General features: G+C 45.2%; 1 protein-coding gene and 1 pseudogene across 16 annotated transcripts in view; both read right to left on the reverse strand.

The window, feature by feature from the left end:
- COMMD1 (copper metabolism domain containing 1) overlaps window positions 1–16,626 on the reverse strand; it is a 960,866-nt gene that overhangs the window by 317,430 nt on the left and 626,810 nt on the right. The gene's annotated exons all lie outside the window — the stretch shown is intronic.
- LOC126933616 (40S ribosomal protein S24-like) lies at window positions 12,827–13,217 on the reverse strand (annotated as a pseudogene).

Raw genomic sequence — 16,626 nt, forward strand, 5'->3', positions numbered from 1 at the left:
TTTTCCACAGAAGCCTAAGGATGAAAAATTTGCAAGACACAGAAAAAAGGGGATAGGCTTTCAATTATTTTTGTTGGGAGGACTGGTTTGCTTTGGGTAAAAGGAGGTACAGTGGAGGAGGGACAAAACATAGGGAGAGGCCGGGTGTGGTGACTCACACCTGTAATCCCAGTATCTTGGGAGGCTGAGGTGGGCGGATCACTTGAGGTCAGGAATTCAAGACCAGCCTGGCCAACCTGGTGAAATCCGGTCTCTACTAAAAACATAAAAACCATCTGGGCATGGTAGGGCATGCCTGTAATCCCAGTTACTTGGGAAGCTGAGGCAGGAGAATTGCTTTAACCCGGGAGGCGAAGGTTGCAGTGAGCTGAGACCGCGCCACTGCACTCCAGCCTGGGTGACAGAACGAGACTTCATCTCAAAAAAAAAAAAAAAAAAAAAAGAGAGACACATCTTTCAGGGTGGACACGGAGGATTTTGCCAGTAAACAGCAAACATTTTGCTCAGGTTGGAGAGGCTTCTGGCCCTTTGTACGTGCTTTCCTGGGGCGATACAATTGGCCGTCAGGACATTAGTCATAAGTTGTCCCCTCCCTTGAGGCTGATTCAACAAACAGGTTCTTTCCTGCTCTCCAAGCACGCCATCATACAGCATGCTGGCATGGCATTTGGACAAAGATTTTCTACCTAACTTTGTACTTATATGGAATCTCTCCGAGAAAGGTCCTCCCAGATAATAGTGTGACTTACTAGAGGACAGTAATTTATAGCTGTAATTTGTTAATCCCATGAGTATCCCTAGAGGAGGAAAAATCTTGATTGTATGGAAGCTGTGGGGACTTAAGGTCTTTATAAAAGAATTGACCCAGGGCTGCCCCTGGTCATCTGATGGGAACAACTCCTTCTTTGTGGACCCCTAGGCATCAAGGAATAGCTTCACACCCACAGATAGTGACTGATTTGGACAAACGGAGCTGATCACTCACTCTTCAGACTGATAGAGACTGTCAACCGAAAAATCATGAGAAATTCCAGCATCTCTAACCTCACTCTGAGAGTGGCAGCCCTGGAAAGGAGAAATTTATTTCTTAAGAAGGGGATTCAGCCTCCGGCTGAAAAACTGAAAGCAAACTCTTTGAAAGAGAAGAGCTTGGCAAGGGATTTATACTGAAGTTGGCCAAGTATACGCATTCAACAGGTTGTAGGAGGAGCTATGAATATTCATGAAGGGGGTCCTGATCACGCATTTTGAACAAACATGCATTTATTTCCTCCTGTCTTGCCCTGCTGCCCAGGCTAGAGTGCAGTGGTGCAATCATGGCTCACTGCAGCCTTGACCTCCTAGACTCAAGCAATCCTCTCACCTCAACCTCCCAAGTAGCTGGGATTACAGGTGCACATCATCAAGCCTGGCTAATTTTTGTATTTTTTGTAGAGACGGAGTTTCGTCACATTGACCTGGCTTGTCTCAAGCTCCTCTCAAGCAGAGGAAAGGAAGAGAAGCAGAGATACAGATTACGATTGTGCTAACAGTTGTCTGAGCATAACTGTATAACAGTATTACAACTACTGCATTTCAACTCATGTTACAGCAAGCATTTCAATGATATGACAATATCTTTGATCAAGGCATTCTGTAGTTCAGGAGTGGGCAGAAAGCAGTTAAAAGATCTAACAAAACTAATAAGAAGCAAAAAAGTTCAAAGAGCAAACTGTCAGGAACCTAGGAACTCAGAGAAAATGGGGATAAGTTCTGGACGAACAGAATTTACGTACAGAATTCCAATCCATTTCTGAGGCAATAATTTTCTCACTGGTAGGTGACACTCCAGCCACCCACAAACCTCATGCCCCTTGTCTCAGTGGTGCTCCCCTTTGCCCCCTGACTGAATCTGAGGGGCCTCTGCATTTTCCTTCCCATTGCTGCCTCCAGGATGCATCTTTCTGGCATCTGTAACCTCACCCTGAGAGTGGCAGCCCTGACTGCCTGGCACTTTACACACACTGCTAAGTCAGAACTCCTCAGGGGTGGCTCATAATTGTTGTAAGGTTGTATCCCTGAAGGCCAGATTTTATCTTTCCACTTTCTATCCCCAGGACTGGCCCGGAGTCCAGTATGTAGGATGGGCTTAATCCATGTTTTTGAGTGAATGACTAATACATAAATCCACAATAATCAAGCACACTATGTTTCAGCAAACACCTCAACAATATAGCTATCAGAGTGACTTTTTTCTTTCTTTTTTCTTTTTTTTAAGACAGGGTCTTGCTCTGTCACCCAGGCTGGAATGCAGTGGCACAACTGCAGCTGACTGCAGCCTCACCTTCCTGGGCTCAAGTTATCCTTCCACCTCTGCCTCCCAAATAGCTGGGACCACAGGTGCGTGCCACCACATCTGGCTTACTGTTTTTTGTTGTTTTTTTTTTTAGGTGGAGTCTTGCTGTGTCGCCCAGGCTGGAGTGCAATGGCATGATCTCAGCTCACTGCAACCTCCACCTCCCGAGTTCAAGCAATTCTTCTGCTTCAGCCTCCTGAGTAGCTGTTACTACAGGCATGCATCACCATGCCTGGCTAATTATTGTATTTTTTTTTTTAGGAGAGACCAGGTGTCACCATATTGACCAGGCTGGTCTTGAACTCCTGACCTTGTGATCTACCCGCCTCGGCCTTCCAAAATGCTGGGATTACAGATGTGAGCCAGCATGCCTGGCCACATCTGGCTAATTTTTTAAATTACTTGTAGAGATGAGGTCTCTCTAGTTGCCCAGGCTGGTCTTTAACTCCTGGGCTCAAGTGATCCTCAGCCTCCCAAAACGCTGGGATTACAGGCATAAGCCACTGCCTAGAATATCTTTTTTCTCTTTTTTTCTGGTATTGTTACTTTAATCTTCATAAGAACATAACACAAGACTATTCACTACCAAATTTACACTTAAGCATTCTGTTTTTTTTTTGTTTTTTTTTTTTTTAGACGGAGTCTTGCTCTGTCGCCCAGGCTGGAGCACAGTGGTATGATCTCAGCTCACTGCAAGCTCCGCCTCCCAGGTTCATGCCATTCTCCTGCCTCAGTCCCCCAAGTAACTAGGGCTATAGGCACCGCCACCACACCTGACTAATTTTTTTGTATTTTTAGTAGAAATGGGGTTTCACCGTGTTAGCCAGGATGGTCTCAATCTCCTGACCTCGCGATCCACCCGCCTCAGCCTCCCAAAGTGCTGAGATTACAAGCGTGAGCCACCGCACCCAGCCAGTATTCTTTAAAGGATGGAATGTTTGTTGTTTTTGTTGTTGTTTTGGTTTTTAAGAGTCTCACTTTTTTTGCCCAGGGTAGAAAATAATGGTGCGATCTCGGCTGACTGCAAACTCTGCCTCCCAGGTTCAAGTGATTTTCCTGCCTCAGCCTCCCGAGTAGTTAGGATTACAGGCGATGCCCGGCTAATTTTTGTATTTTTAGTAGAGACGGTATTTCACCATATTGGCCAGGCTGGTCTCGAACTCCTGACCTCAGGTGATCCACCTGCCTTGGCCTCCCAAAGTGCTGGGATTACAGGCATGAGCCACCATGCCCGGACTAAAGTATGGAATGTTTTATTGGAGGCTTTTAATTATTTTATTTCAACCAGAGAGCTAACTTATAAATAATCCATATAAAATCATCAGACTGTCCCATAATACATGCTAATTCATTAATTAACAAAAACTTAATCTAGGTACTGAGAATACATCAGCAAACAAAAAAGAGAGTCCCTAGTCTCATAAAATTTACATGCCAGTTGGGGGAGGATTGGACATAAGCAGTATAAAAATAATGTCAGTTGATTAATAAAAAAAAATAAAGCAAGGTGAAGGGGTGAAGAGTAACTTGGGGAGAGTTTGCCTAGTTAGAGTCAGGAAGGCCTCTCCAATAAGCGACATTTGAGTAAAGGCCAGAAGGAAGTTAGGGCTGTATGTCTGTGGATAACTGGGGGAGGCATCTTAGATAGAGGAACAGCAAGTACCCTGGGCCTGGGGTTTTGAATTACGGGGAAACCCATGAGGCCACAGCAGTGAGATGTGGAGAGAGTTGCAAAATGTGAAGTCAGAAAAATAGCAGATTCAGTGGGGCCTTCTGGGACACAGTAAAGATTTTGCATTTTATTCTGAGTGAGATAGGGAACTTTGGGAGGGGTGAAAACTGAGGAGGGACTTGGGTTTTTCTGTTTTTTGTTTGTTTGTTTGTTTGTTTTTTGAGACGGAGTCTCGCTCTGTCGCCCAGGCTGGAGTGCAGTGGCGCGATCTCGGCTCACTGCAAGCTCCGCCTCCTGGGTTTACGCCATTCTCCTGCCTCAGCCTCCTGAGTAGCTGGGACTACAGGCGCCCGCCACCGCGCCCGGCTAATTTTTTGTATTTTTAGTAGAGACGGGGTTTCACCGTGGTCTCGATCTCCTGACCTTGTGATCCGCCCGCCTCGGCCTCCCAAAGTGCTGGGATTACAGGCGTGAGCCACCGCGCCCGGCCGGGACTTGGGTTTTAAATAGTCACTCTGGGCCAGGCACAGTGGTTCACGCCTGTAATCCCAGCACTTTGGGAGGCTGAGGCAGGAGGAGTGCTTGAGCCCACGAGTTCAAGACCAGGCTAGGCAACGTAATGAGACCACATTTCTACAAAAAATAAATTTAGGCCAGGCGTGGTGGTTCACACCTGTAATGCCAGAATTTTGGGAGGCCGAGGTGGGCAGATCACTTGAGGTCAGGGGTTCGAGAGCAACCTGGCCAACATGGTGAAACCAGTCTCTACTAAAAATATGAAAATTAGCCGGGTGTGGTGGAGCTCACCTGTAATCTCATCTACCCTGGAGGCTGAGTCAGGACAATCGCTTGAACCTGGGAGACAGAGGTTGCAGTGAGCTGAGATCGTGCCACTGCGGCACCAGCCTGGGCGACAGAGTGAGACTCCATCTAAAAGAAAATAAATAAATAAATAAATAGCCAGGTGTGGTGATGCATACCTGTAGTCCCAGCTGCTTGGGAAGCTGAGGTGGGAGGATTGCTTGAGCCTAGAAAGTCAAGGCTACGGTCAGCCACGATCTCATCACTGCACTCCAGTCTGGGTGGACAGACCAAGACTCGATCTCATAAAAAAATAATAAATAGGTGGTTGCAACAAGCCAATAATCCAAGTGAGAGGTGCTGGTTGCTTGCACCAGAGTTGTAGTGGAGGAGGTAGAAATATTTGGATTCTGGATATATTTCAAAGGTAACACTAAAAGGATTTGAATGTGAAGTGCGGAAGAAATTAATGCATCCAAGGATGAAGTTTCTGTGGGAAGCAATTGGAGGATGGTGTTGCCACTTAATGAATTGGGGAAGATTTGGGAAGAAATGGGTTTCGGGGGTTAGTAGATGCTGTGATGTCCTGTCCTGCATCCTCCTGGCCTACCTCTGAGTTTGCTTGCAGCCAGGGTGGACAGTTCCCGTATATGCTGATGGCTTCTACCTCAAGTTCACCTTTGTTCCTCTACTTCCCTGCCTGCAAGATCTCTCCATTGCCAGCTACCTTATTCAGCTTGGCTGCACAGCAGATCACAAGTGCTGGGGACCAGGCCAGGCGCAGTGGCTCATGCCTGTAATCCCAGCACTTTGGGAGGCCGAGGTGGGTGGATCATCTGAGGTCAGGAGTTTGAGACAAGCCTGGCCAACATGGAGAAACCCCCTCTCTACTAAAAATACAAAAATTAGCCGGGCATGATGATGCATGCCTGTAATCCCAGCTACTCAGGAGGCTGAGGCAGGAGAATTGCTTGAACCTGGAAGGCGGAGGTTGCCATGAGCCGAGATCGCACCATTGCACTCCAGCCTGGGCAACAAGAGTGAGACTCCATCTCAAAAAAAAAAAAAAAAAAGGAAGTACTGGGGACCTAAATCCCCCGGGGAACCACTGGCCAGTGAGGCATAGGGTAAGGAATTAATTGGTGAGTAACCTGGCTTCTCTTTCCGTGGCGAGACTGTTCTGAGATACCTTCTACAGGACTCCTTACAGGGTATCCAGCAGGATTTAGCTTCAATTGCCCACAGTAATAACCTGCTCCTTATAGCACCCCTTATTAACTCTCCTCCCTTCTCTGTCTTACTTCTTTTATTTCCTCACTTGTGCTTCCTGGGATAACTTCCTCTATAATTTAGTTTCTGCTGCATAATAAACCACCCCCAAAATGCAGTGGCTTACAACGGCCATTATTTTTGCTCATGATTCTGTGGGTCAACAATTTGGGCTGGACTCAACTGGGCGACAAATTTTCTGCTGGTCTTGCGTGGGCTCACACAGTGGCTACAATAATATGGTGGCTTGACTGGGGCTGGAAGGTTTAAGATGCCCTCCAATGGTAGATAGTGGATGCTAGCTGTCAGCTGGCTGATTTCAAAGGCCTCAGATGGGTTGGCTCATGTAGTCCAAATGCCCTCTCCTCTCCATCAGGCTAGACTGGGATTCTTCACATGGCATTCTTGGGCAGTGTTCCAAAGTGACAAAAGTGGAAGCTGTGAAGCTTCATGAGGTCCACAGTGCTGCTCCTACTGCATTCTTTCCATCAAAGCAAGGCTCAGGTGCTAAGCCAGATTCAAAGGGTAAAGAGACAAATTCCACTTCTTGAAGGCAGGGAAGTCAAAGTCACATTGCAAAGAAAATATCATACAAGAAGGAAAGAATGCTAAGGCCATCTTTGCAAACAACCTACCCATCTCTCCCAACCCCCAAATTGCCTACGGATCTCCTTATCTCAGAGTCCGCCTTTGGGGGAATCCACACTAAGCTGGGGGGGGTAGGAATCAAAGCTCTGCTGCAGACATGCTAAGGGAGATGCTTCCTGGAGGAACCCAAGTGGAGACTTTGAACTGGCAGTTGGATTTATGAATCTGGAATTCAGAAGGGAGGTCTGGACTGGAGATACTCAATCTGGGAGTCAACGAAATATATGTAAACAAAGATAGTCCTAGTTTGGACAAGAGCATATAAGGAATGTATGTAGAGAAAAGACGTCAGAATGCTGAACCCCAGACCACTGCAGTGTTGACGGGTCAGGGAATAAGAGGGGGCAGCAAAGGACGCTGAGAAGGAGCAGCAGGTAAGGACACCAGCAGTAGTATCCCGGGGGCCAAGGAGAGAGTGTTTCAAGAATAGCACTAGATGGGGCGCGGTGGCTCATGCCTGTAATCCTAGCACTTTGGGAAGCTGAGGCAGGTGGATCACCTGAGGTCAGGAGTTTGAGACTAGACTGACCAACATGGCGAAACCTCATCTCTACTAAAAATACAAAAATTAGTTGTGTGCGGTGGCAGGTGCCTATAATTCCAGCTACTCTGGAGGCTGAGGCAGGAGAATTGCTTGAACCTGGGAGCAGGAGGTTGCATTGAGCCGAGATCACACCACTGCACTCCAGCCTGGTGACAGAGCGAGATTCTGTCTCAAAAAAAAAAAAAAAAAAAAAAAAAAAAAAAAAAGTCAACATTATAGTGTTTGTTTACAATTAACTAGTGATTGGGCCTTTCGGGTCTTCTCCACTCCTCACTCCCACCCAAATTTTGCCTCACTATTTGTGCCTCATTTTATGTTACCCAGAATGCTTTGATTCCTCCCCTTCCCCAAAGAGTAGCAATTTACCTTTTCTCCTCCAAGCCTTCCTGAACTTATTCTTATCAGGCATTCCAGAATGTAGTAATGCTATAATTTCCTGAATATCGTATTCTATGCCCAAAAGAAAAAGAGCCAACCGTAAAAATCTGGATTCAGCTCAAAATTAAAGAATTTTTCCGGCTGGGCACGGTGGCTCACGCCTGTAATCCCAGCACTTTGGGAGGCCGAGGAGGGTGGCTCACAAGGCCAGGAGATCGAGACTATCCTGGCCAACATGGTGAAACCCAGTCTCTAGTAAAAATACAAAAAATTAGCTGGGCGTGGTGGCGGGCGCCTGTAGTCCCAGCTACTTGGGAGGCAGAAGCAGGGGAATTGCTTGAACCTGGGAGGCGGAGGTTGCAGTGAGCTGAGATCGTGCCACTGCACTCCAGCCTGGGCAACAGAGCAAGACACCATCTCAAAAAAAAAATATATCTTTCCCACTGTCTGTAAGCAGTTACTAGGAAGCTTTAATTACATTTCCTGTTAATAACTGAAACCTCAAAATACTTTTTTTGAAAAGATAAGACAATTTCCTCTCTCTGCCCCCTCAGAGATTGGCAGATAGCAGGTGGCCATGTCACTGCCTCACCCCTTCACTGAGCTCCCTGCCATCACCTCCCAAATAAATCCTTGCAGCCAATCCTGGTCTCAGGGTTAGCTTTTAGGGGACCCCAGGACAGTGTTCTCTGGAATACCCAAATGTCTAGCAGCACTGGACCCACACTTTGTGTGGCAAAAAATGGAGTCTGGATGGACACAGTGGCTCACATCCGGAATCCCAAAACTTTGGGAGGCCAAGGCAGGAGGTTCATTTGAGGCCTGGAGTTTGAGACTAGCCTGGACAACATAGTGAGACCATGCCTCTACCAAAAATACAAAAATTAGCCAGGCGCGGTGGCATGTGCCTGTAGTCCCAGCTACTCAGGAGGCTCAGGTGGGAGGATTGCTTGAGCCCCGGAGGTGGAGGTTGCAGTGGCCCCGGAGGTGGAGGTTGCAGTGAGCCATGATCACGCCACTGCACTCCAGCCTGGGTGACAGGGCAAGACTCTGTCTCAAAAAAAAAAAAAAAAAAAAAAAAAAAAGTCTGGAGTCCAGAGGCAGCTAACCCTTTCAGGGTCCCAGAATAGGCTATGCAAAGTGGGGGATATGGTCCTCCACTGCGCCTGGCAGGAAAAATTATTTAATTTTGAGCTGAATCCAGATTTTTACGGTTGGCTCTTTTTCTTTTAGGCATAGAATACAGTATTCAGGAAATTATAGCATTACTACATTCTGGAATGCCTGACATTCTGGACATGGTCCCCCACTTTGCAGAACCTCTTTTGAGATCGGCCCAGTGGGCATCTGAGCTTGTAATCCAGCACATGTAAGATATAGGCAAGGGGAGTTCTTGTTCTTTTTTACATTTTAAAGTAGTGAGAGAAGAGACACACAACAAACAGACATAGTTTTACAATTTCAAAACCATAGTATAATCTGTGTAATGCTTATAATGGAAAAAAATAAATACTTAAACAAAAAAAAACCCTTCCTAAGTGCCTTTTATTTTGTGATTTTTTTTTCTTTTTCTAGTTTTTTTTTTTTTTTTTTTTTTTTTTTTCCTGCCTCTTTATTTTCTCAAGTTGGGATTTCCAGAGTTTCATTTCAAGAACCAACTTGCTTTGCTTCATTTCTGTCCTCTGGGCTTTTGTTACCTGATGAGTTTGAGTGCTTTCAGGACATTCGATGCTTCAACTTCAATTAGCAAGCCCTCCTGGAAGAAAGAACACACCGTTGTCACTTCTAAGTTAATTCTATAACCTTGCAAAATTTGATTTCCACGCAAGAATGTGAAAATTATCTTAGATAATTTAGGCAGCAATTTATCTGACAAATGTGAGACTCAATTCTTTCAAATAAAAGGATGTGGAGCCGGGTGCGGTGGCTCATGCCTGTAATCCCAGTACTTTGGGAAGCTGAGAGGGGAGGATCACGAGGTCAGGGCATCGAGACCATCCTGGCTAACACGGTGGAACCCCGTCTCTACTAAAAATACAAAAAGTAGCTGGGTGTGGTGGCGGGCGCCTGTAGTCCCAGCTACTCAGGAGGCTGAGGCAGGAGAATGGCGTGAACCCAGGAAGTAGAGCGTACAGTGAGCTGAGATCACACCACTGCACTCCAGCCGGGGCAACAGAGCTAAACTCTGTCTCAAAAAAAAAAAAAAAAAAAAAAAGACGTGGAAAGCAAAATTGCTTTCATGTAAAAAAATTAGAGCATACATGTGATTTCAACTTTTTAATATCAATTACTCATTAAATCTTCCCCTAGGTTTATTTCTAAATCAGAAAGTTTCATCTGTGTGAAAACTAAAAACTGAGAATTAGTATTAAATTTTCAAGACCATTAATGCTTTATCTGATTTTAAAGCATGATTAATTTTCCCTTCTCTAGGTGTTTAAAATAAATATCTCACAATGACAATGACAGAATGACAGAATAATAGGGGGCAACTGCAATCACTGCCACATCTGAAGGTGGTTCATTGTAAAGTAATGCTACACTCTTAACCTGGGACTAAAAAATAATGTGAGTTTTTAAACAGAACTTTAACATGCATGTTTTCAAGTAGTGATGGCGCCCTCAAAAGAATGGTTCTAACCATCCTTCCAGATTGCAATTTCTTTCTTTTTTTTGAGACGGATCACTGATCTTGTTCTGTCGCCCAGGCTGGAGTGCAGTGGCGCGATCTCAGCTCACTGCAAGCTCTGCCTCCCGGGTTCACCCCATTCTCCTGCCTCAGCCTCCCGAGTAGCTGGGACTACAGGCACCCGCCACCATGCCCGGCTAATTCTTTCTGTTTTTAGTAGGGACGGGGTTTCACCGTGTTAGCCGGGATGGTCTCGATCTCCTTGCCTTGTGATCCCCCCGCTTCGGCCTCCCAAAGTGCTGGGAGTACAGGCGTGAGCCACCGCGTGTGGTGGAACAGGTTAATTTTTAAAAAGTAACATAAGTAATTTGATTAAAAGCCTAGCGAATAAGATATGTAATCAAACTAATAGTATTGACTTAGGAAAAAAAAAAAAGCCTAGCAATAAAAGAATGAGATTGGTGTTTTTGCATTGCTCGGAATCTGCCTCTGGGTGAGTCTGTTTTGGGCACTGCAACAAATCACTGGCAGTTGCAGCTCCATGAGGGCAGGGACCTGTGCCTGGTACAGGACTGAACTGGGGTCTGCTCACCTGGCTCAGTAAAGCCAAACATTCACTCTGCAGTTTGCCTTAGGAGGAAGAAGGGTATTTATCTTTGCAGTGCACCAAGCAAGAAGAATCAGGCAGCTCATACTTAAGACCTGATCTCCCCAATGGCTTGCAAGTAAGGGTTTTTATATTTATTTAGTTTTTGAGATGGAGTCTTGGTCTGTTGCCCAGGCTGGAGTGCGGTGGCGCGATCTTGGCTCACTGCAATCTCCCAGGTTCAAGCAATTCTCCTGCCTCAGCCTCCCTAGTGGCTGGGATTACAGGCTCCTGCCACCACGCCTGGCTAATTTTTGTATTTTTAGTAGAGACGGGGTTTTGCCATGTTGGCCAGGCTGGTCTCGAACTCCTGACCTCAGTTGATTTGTCCGCCTTGGCAAGGGTTTTTAAAGGCAGAGGCAGAGGTTACAGGCAAAGTCATAAATCAATACATGGAGGCTATATGCTGGTTTGACCTAAAAAGACGGGACATCTCAAAGTGGATGGTGGGGCATGGGCCGGGTTACAGGTCATAGATTCAAAGATTTTCTGATTTTCAGTTGGTTAAGATGGCAAAGGTTTGTCTAAAAATTTGGGGTCAGAAGAAAAGAGTGTTAGCTTTGGCTCATGGGCGTGACTTCCTCCAGGCCCCTCAGAAAGAACTTCAGAAAAAAAAAATAGCGGTTAGAGTTGAGTCCTCAGTTCCCGCTTACCTGAAGTCTGGGTGCCAGTGGATTCATTTGCTGGGCATCCATGTTTCTGAAAAACAACTCAGTGACCTATGTTAGGAGGTTATCTTTAGTTTCTCTTTCTTTCTTTCTTTTCTTTTCTTTCTTTTTTTTTTTTTGAGACAGAGTCTCTGTCACCCAGGCTGGAGTGCAGTGTTGGAATGTTGGTTCACAGCAATCTCCACCTCCCAGGTTCAAGCGATTCTCTTGCCTCAGCCTCCCAAGTAGTTGGGATTACAGGTGCGCACCGGCACGCTTGGCTAATTTTTGTATTTTTAGTAGAGACGGGGTTTCACCATGTTGACCAGGCTGGTCTCAAACTCCTGACCTCAGGTGATCCGCCCGCCTCAACCTCCCAATGTGCTGGTGTCAGAGGTGTGTGAAACCAGAGCAACTCCATCTTGAAAAGGAGCTGGGTAAAAGGAGGCTGAGACCTACTGGGCGGTATTCCCAGATGGTTAAGGTGTTCTCTAAGTCACAGGATAAGATACAAGGTCAGCACAAGATACAGGTCATAAAGACCTTGCTGATAAAACAGGTTGCAGTAAAGAAGCCAGATAAAACCCACCAAAACCAAGATGGTCGTGAGAGTAACCTCTGGCCGTCCTCACTGCTACACTCCCATCAGCCCCATGACAGTTTACAAATGCCATGGCAACATCAGGAAGTTACCCTATATGGTCTAAAAGGGGAGGCATGAATAATCCACCCCTTGTTTAGAATATTATCAAGAAATAACCATAAAAATGGGCAGCCGTGGGAGCTGCTCTGTCTATGGAGTAGCCATTCTTTTATTCCTCTACTTTCCTAATAAATTTGCTTTTGCTTTGCACTGTAGACTTGCCCTGAATTCTTCCTTGCGCAAGATCCAAGAACACTCTCTTGGGGTCTGGATCAGGACCCCTTTCCTCTGACATTGAGATTACAGGCATGAGCCACCATGCCAAGCCTCTTTTTTTTTTTTTTCGAGACAGAGTCTTTCTCTGTGCCCAGGCTGGAGTACAATGGTGCAACCTCGGCTCACTGCAACCTCCACCTCCCGGGTTCACACCATTCTCCTGCCTCAGCCTCCCGAGTAGCTGGGATTACAGGCTGGTCTTGAATTCCTGACCTTGTGATCCACCCGCCTTGGCCTCCCAAAGCTCTGGGATTACAGGCGTGAGCCACCGCACCCAGCCTTATTAATGCTATTGTGAAAAATCCTCACGGGCTGCAGATAACATCCTTGCAGTACCTTTACTCCTTCGGCTTTTTGCCAGCACCAACATTGGCCTTTGCAGTCCCCCTGACTTTCTCCATTCTCTTCTTGCATTCTTTTAGTTGGTTTCTTGAGGTCTTTTTCTTCTCATACAGGCCTTGTCTTGCAAGTCTGTGTTTGGTATGTTTGGGTTCATTTTACTTTACATAATCCAGGGAATCATAAATTGTGCCAAAGCCGCAACCAACATGAGTTCTGAATCCAAATACAAAGATGACATCCAGTGTGGTCTTGTACATTTTGGCTAGTTTTCCCTGAATTTCTGTCTCAGGCACTGTTGCCTTCCAGGGGTGAAGGACATCAATGAGCATCTTTTTCTTCTGAAGTAGTCATGAACTTTCTAGTTAGGATAGTTACCGTGTGGTTCATGATGGCAGCCTCTACCCTCAGCCAGCCAGGGGGAGAAGAGTTCTCTTTAGTTTCTGTAGGGAGCAAAACATCCCGGAATTCAAACTTTCTTGGCTATTGTTTTAAGCTACCATTACCTTCTTGCTTATCAAGTTGCTCATTTACTTCTCAGGGCTCACTAGGTGACTGGAATTTCCCCTGTGATAACTAAAACTTTTCCTTTATTTCCATGCTTTGGAGAAAGTGCACGGCAGGCTCCTAAGAGAAGTCCCTGCTACATCTTATGACCATCTTGCGAATTACTGTACCCTAGCAACTACTATGGTGCCTGGTGCATAGGAGGATGATTGATTGAATATATGCAGAAAATCACAATGTGACTAATTCAAAGTACCTGACACTCATTTGAATGCACACATTTGAAATAGTTTTTAAAAGAAAATAGCTTCCATAATTTCCAAATACAACAATAACAGTTTATAGGAAATGTCCCAAGCTAGTCCACTTACTTCTGTTTCTTTTTCACACAATACCATCTTCTGAATGTATTCCATATTGCAAAATAAAAAAGCACTTTACGGTGATTATGTTAAATAGAGCCAACAGCATCATCCCTGTTTTATAGATTAGAATGTGGGGATGTGGAACAGTGAGTAATTTTTTCAACATTAGTATTATTAATTAGAATCCCAACCTATACTTACTAATGCCCATTTCTGCCCAAATCACTGGAGGAAGGGCGGATTACCTATGGCGCTGGGGGTGGGGTCAGTTTCTCGTAGGTATGGGATGGGGAGATACTTGAGCAAGATTGGGGTACTCCAGAGAAGGAACAAAGTGGGAGCAGATCCTGCATAGGTCTTATGTCCCCTGCAGTCACCAACTAATAAATGGAAGAACTGGCACTCGCACTTAGCTCTCCTGAAGTTAAATGTGGTACTTTTGTTTTTAGGGAATGTGTTATAACAAACAGCTCGTTTTAAAGAGAACTTTTAGGGATTAATAAGTTTTACCCAGATAATAGATCAGGAGTTTTATTCTAATTGAAAATTAAATCTGATTTATGTGTCTCATGTGTTTTGATTCAGTGTAATACATTTTACAAATGAAGAGATGTGGGAGACTGCAAATTATAGAATTTTGTGTTTGTTTTGTTTTTAAATCTAAAGTTGTATACATTCCTAGAGTCCTTTTAGCAGCATTATTCAAAACCCCTTATTAACATTATTCAAGCCAGGCACAGTGGCTCACATCTGTAATCCCAGCACTTTGGGAGGCTAAGGTGGGCGGATCACCTGAGGTCAGGAGTTTGAGACCAGCCTGGCCAAGATGATGAAACCCCATCTCTACTAAAAATACAAAAATTAGCCGGGCGTGGTGGCGTGCGTCTATAATCCCAGCTACTCAGGAGGCTGAGGCAGGAGAATCACTTGAACACAGGAAGTTACAGTGAGCCGAGATCGTGCCATTGCACTCCAGCCTGGGTGACAAGAGTGAAACTCCATCTCAAAGAAAACCCAAAAAACAAAAAACATTATTCAAAAGCATCTGCAGAACCTAATCCAGTAATTTATTTCTTTATTTTTGAGACAGAGCCTTGCACTGTCGCTCAGGCTGGACTACAGTGGCACGATCTCGGCTCACTGCAACCTCTGCCTCCTGGATTCTACTGCCTCAGCCTCCGAAGTAGCTGGGATTACAGCACTCGCCACCACACCCAGCTAATTTTTTTGTATTTTCAGTAGAGACGGGGTTTCATTATGTTGGCCAGGCTGGTCTCAAACTCCTAACCTCATGATCTGCCCGCCTCGGCCTCCCAAAGTACTGGGATTACAGGCATGAACCACTGCGCCAGGCCAATCCAGAAATTTTTAAAGTGGTATTCTTTAAGATTTCCCTGCAGAGGAAAATTGTTTCCTGTGAGCATCAACCCTAAGGCCTCCTAAGAAATTTCTGAGCTCAATAAATAGCAGATTTATGGCTGAGTGCGGTGGCTCACACCTGTAATCCCAGCACTTTGGGAGGCTGAGGCAGGCAGATCATTTGAGGTCAGGAGTTCAAGACCAGCCTGGCCAACATGGCGAAATCTTGTCTCTACAAAAATTAGTTGGGTGTGGTTGTGCACGCTTGTAATCCCAGCTACTTGGGAGGCTGAGACAGGAGAATCACTTGAACCTGGGAGATAGAGTGTGCAGTGAGCTGAGATTGCACCACTGCACTCCTGCCCGGGTGTGACAGAGTGAGACTTCATCTCAAATAAATAAATAAATATCAGATTTATAATGAGCATCTTTAAGACACATTTTATGCCAATGTGGCAGACACTGCCAGCTGCTTGCCAATAGCCATTTTCCCATTGTGTTTACTCACAGAATCCAATTTTATTCTGGGCACAGTCTACCCACTTAAAATATTGAATGCCCAGCCTCTCTTGTAGTTGGGGTTACTTTATGACATGATCTGGCCAGCTCTCAGCTCTATAAACAGTGGCTTCGTGGTGCTTCCAGGAACATGCCCATTGTCCTTCTTCCTCCTGCCTGACTCATGGACTCGATGCTTGATGGTCAAGTAGCTGTCCTGCCACCATGAAGATGAAAGCAACAATCTAAGGATGGTACAGGGAGCTAGGAGGAACCTGGGTCCCTAGAGCAGCTGCAGCAGCCTGGCCTGCCCACCTTTGAATCCTGACCATGTGGAAAAACAAATCCCTATTTGGTAAAGACATGGTAGTTGAGTTTCTGTTTACATGCATGCAGATACAATGCTGACTAATACGTTCAATATTTCCATTTTTGTGCCTTTTGTACAGCTCCAATAAGACCAAGTAACAAGATCATTGCTACACAAAATCTTCTCCTCCCTAACCTCCTGAACACAGTCCTTTCTTCTATGATGTGTTTCTGTAATAATAGGTCACATGTAAATTGGTAATTAGGGCACTGAGGACAGCATAACATGGAAGTCACATGGTTTCTATGCTATTTTTCATTGCACATTAATATTTTGAAGCAATGTATGAAGATCTTAAAGGAAAAAAAAACAAATCCTGAAGAAATACTTTCCTTTTGTGCAAGTAGTGGCAATATAGTGACTTTAAAGACCACGAGTTTTTCCCCAATGTTAAGCTATCTGGTAAAAGTGCAGACGAAGAAGTTATGTGTACATGTCATTCATTTAATTCCAGAAGCCTTTTTTCCCAATGAAGATGATCTCTAATTCCCTCACGTGTCTACATCTCAGAGTAGGTAGTGTGAGCCCAAGGGTTTGATGCTGCAAAGGCTGGCTGACGATGAAGGTGGGTGCACATGCAAGTGTAGATAGAATGGGCTCATATTTTTTTTAATCAGCATTATGATTTTTTTTTTAGTGCTCTGGTTACAACATCGCATTAGGATTTGAGCAGTTTGCTACTGACCTATTTCCCTGAAGT

The sequence above is a fragment of the Macaca thibetana genome, chromosome 13 (genome assembly GCF_024542745.1).
Source record: "Macaca thibetana thibetana isolate TM-01 chromosome 13, ASM2454274v1, whole genome shotgun sequence".
NCBI lineage: Eukaryota > Metazoa > Chordata > Mammalia > Primates > Cercopithecidae > Macaca > Macaca thibetana.